Source organism: Macrotis lagotis, chromosome 1 (assembly GCF_037893015.1).
Source record: "Macrotis lagotis isolate mMagLag1 chromosome 1, bilby.v1.9.chrom.fasta, whole genome shotgun sequence".
NCBI lineage: Eukaryota > Metazoa > Chordata > Mammalia > Peramelemorphia > Peramelidae > Macrotis > Macrotis lagotis.
Genome location: NC_133658.1, coordinates 766,006,375 through 766,010,338, shown reverse-complemented (window position 1 = coordinate 766,010,338; position 3,964 = coordinate 766,006,375). Strand labels below are relative to the sequence as shown.

Sequence of the window (3,964 nt, the reverse complement as noted above, 5' to 3'; positions counted from 1 at the left end):
GTTAAGATCATTCATTGTTTTTGCTAAATTCTCAGCAACTTTCTGATTCTTCATATTCAATGTTAACCACTTAAATTATGAAAAGACCAAATTCTAAAAAAACCAAAAAACCAATTTTGTCCTTTTTATAGAAGAGAAAAAATAAAATGACTTGTTCAAGGTCTTGTAGCTAGTATAGCTAGGGGGTTAAACTATTAAGTATAAGAGCTCAAGTCACTACTGTCTAAGATCTTTTAAAATGAGTTTGTATGCATGTTTGTTTGTGTGTGTGTTTGTGTGTGTGTGTGCGCGTGTGCTCCTATGCTCTGTAGCAACGCAAGTACAACAAGGTAACTGCTGCTGAGAACCATTGCCCATAAGCTAAGAAATTCAGTCAGGTGCTTTTTGGGACCCTTAAGAGTGGCTGCTGGTGGAGGAGGAAGAAGAGGAAAAAGTGGAGGTCTTAGTGATGATCATTTAAAGAAATCTTCTCTTCTTTCCCCTCCATCTAATGAGATTAGTTAATGAACAGATCAGCTATTTCTTATGCTTCAAGGATTGGTGGCAATCCAACACAATTGACTCAGTACATCTCTTCTAATATCCAACTACAAAAGTCTTTGAATCAACTTGGATCCTCAAGAATCACCTAAACTGAGACAACAACTAATACAAAAGCAATAGTATACAAACCAACTTGCCAAAGAAACAGATAAATACATAAAAGACTTTGGATCTCTGCCCTCTACCCCAAGTGAACAGCATCAAAGGGAAGTACAGACAGATCACCTAGTTGCTGATTCCACAGCTTCATTAACAAACTTCCAGAAGGTCCAAAGACAAGCTTCTGAAAAAAAGAGAAAGAGTTTTTTTTTTTTCCAGATTAAGAGCCAGTTCCAGGGCTTCTGGTGGTTTTCCTGAAAATAGTTCTAAAGATGAGAATCTTGTGTCTTGGAAAACTCAAGTCCAACTCCAAGTTCAGGAGTGCAGGATGAAGATATTACAGAAGATAATCTCCATCTTGTTCAGAGAGAGAATTTTCCATTAGGCAACTTGAAGTTGATATTATGAATTATGTATATAAGGAAATATTTAAAGATTTAGGAATGATGAGTTGTGAACAGGTAGATGTGACAGACTATAGAAGCCAATGTAGACAATGCCAAGGATCAAGACAGGTTCAGTACAAGCAGTCAAGAGCTACAGTGCAAATCTCAAAAAACTCTGTGCCTTATCATTTTGTATTGTTTTCATTGGATTGATGATTTTTGGAGTCATCATTTGGGGATCTTTTTAAAAAATTAAAAAGAAGTCAGTGTTGTACTGCATCATCTAAATTATCTAAGAAAATTCCTCTAATTGTAGTTTTTATCATTGTATTGTTGTTGAGTAAATGATGAATTCCATTGTTATTTTTATTTGAGAAATAAATAGAATATTTTCTAATATTGAAAGATTTTATAAATTTCTGTGCTATTGTTATATTTTTCAATTTAGCAGTTACTGAATTTTAGTCCATATTTAAATTTGCTATCATTCTATCATTTAAGTTGTTGACTGTTAAATTTTGTTATTTAAAAACTCCTGAAATGTGTATCTTATGATTGCTGTACATACTTAAACTTATGTTGTCCAAGGAAAATAATCTGATTTTGATTTCAGTCTGGGTTAGTAGAGGAACCATTATCAAACAACTTTAAAAATTAATTGAGAAATTTCTGTGCTGCTCAGTTCAAGGTATTCATTCTTTGATAGGCTATATTAACCCAGAAAAACAATATATGGACATGTTCTTAATTTGTCTCATACTTCTGATGAGTATTTATTAAGCAACTTCTGTAGCTTTCCTGGTAAATATTTCTACAGTGAAGGGTGTTGTTGATTGTATAGGCTGTTTTTTAGCACATTCTGTTTGGAGAAGTATAATCTCTATAAATATTTGCTGTGCATTAGAAGAAAAAATTTTGAAAATATTATAGTTGATAATTTTTGGATTCCAGAGAGCTCAATTCTCTGTTTGACTAACTACATTGAAAACAGGAACCCAAGTTTTTTGGTGGGAGTCAGAAAGTAAGCAATAGGGGAAAATTAGGGGGGGGGGATAAAAATTGCCAAAAGTTCAAGAAGAAAAACTCAAAGACCTTGAACACAAGCAGATAAATCAAGAAGAAAACCATTAACAGAAGAAGGAAAGATGACCTACTAGATCTAGTAAGCAAGTATAGGCATTTAAAGGAAAATGATTCTCATTGGATGAGATAAGGGCCCTTTGTATTTGACCACAGCAATAATGGGCATTCTTTAATAGAATAGTCAAAATATATGAAGAAATAGTTCTCAAAAAAGCAAGTTTCAAATGAATTCAAAGCTGCATGAAAGAATATATCACATCACTAATAATACTGGGAAATTCAAATCAAATAGTTTTACCTCCTACCCCATTAATTGGAAAAGTTGCCAAAAAAGGACAATAGTCAGTATCAGAGATGTAAGATATTAGGCACACTAATACACTGATGATGAAGCTGTAAAATGGTACAATCATTTTGGAAAGCAACTTGGAATTATACAAATAAAGTGACTCTATGAACCAAAGATTCCATTATTGGACTGCAATAATGTATAAAGGCTCCAATAAATGAAAGCTCCTATATATACCAAATTATTTCTGGCAGTAATTAATGTGAAAGCAAAAAAATGGAAAAAAATAGATGCCCAATGGTAGAGGAATGCCTAAACAAATTGCGGTACATCAATGGAATGGAACAAGAAAAAGTTATGATGAATTCTGAGAAACCTGGAAATATCTAAGTAAACTCATACGGAGTGAAATAGGGAAAACTAAGAAAATAATATACACAATAATGACGATAGCAATATACATGAACAACAACAAAAAATCCAAAGTGAATTTAACAAAATTATAAATATCAAACATGACAAGAATAAAGTGATATGAAATGATACCCTCAACCCACTCCTTTGTGGAGCATGGAGGGTCTTACACATTACATGTTTTCTGACCTTTTAAATGTATTCATCAGTTGTGCTGATTTTTTTTCCTCTTTCTTTTTCCATTTGTTATATGGAATGACTCTAAAGGAAGGAAAAATGAATACTGGGGATAACTATGATGGTGCCAGAAAACAACAATAAAAACATTTTGAAATAAAATTAAAATAGCATAAGCAAAAAAAATCATAACCAAGCAGATTTCTGAGGTGCTAGGCTATAGTTGCTGTTCAGGCATTGATTAGTTTCTGACTTTTTGTGAACTCTTAGACTATAGCACACCAGATCCTTTTTTCCTCCATTGTTTCCCAAAGGCTGTCCAAGCTCATGTTCCATGTCCAAGTCAAGCTTCCTTGGCACTATCTATCCATCTCATTTCCTTTTGGCCCCTTCTCATATTGTCTTCAATCAGAGTATCAGAGTCTTTTCCAATGAGTCCTATCTTCTCATTATGTGGCCAAAGTATTTAAACTTAACTTTAGAATTTGTTCTTCCAGTATTTTATCCCCCCCCCCAATTCATAAGAACTATTAATGACTACTCCTTAAATTTTAACCATTTATCCATTTTGAATTCACGTAATTGTACCATCATCTTGCTTATATTTCATCTTCTCCAAACACATAGTTTGAAAGACATCCAATACATTGATGAAATCCAGGAATGTTATGTTGACAGTATCTCAGTTTGGTGAGCTTGTCAAAAAAAGAATGTGAGGTTAATCTGACATGACCTGTTCTTGCTACCTCTTTGCTAATGGTTAGTGATCACTGCCTTCCCTGTCTAAATGTTCACAAACCACCATTTTAATAACACATTCTAAGACTTTGCCAGAAATGGAAAAAATCAAGCACACTAGCCTATCATACAAGGTCTCTCTCTCTCTCTCTCTCTCTCTCTCTCTCTCTCTCTCTCTCTCTCTCTCTCTCTCTCTCTCTCTCTCTCTCCCCCCAATACAATCAGCAACTCTTCT

At 33.8% G+C, this 3,964-nt stretch overlaps 1 pseudogene; it reads left to right on the top strand.

Annotated features, from left to right (window-relative positions):
• Positions 1 to 503: 503 nt before the first annotated feature.
• On the top strand, positions 504 to 1,276 carry LOC141506794 (syntaxin-7 pseudogene; annotated as a pseudogene).
• The last annotated feature ends 2,688 nt before the right edge of the window (positions 1,277 to 3,964 follow it).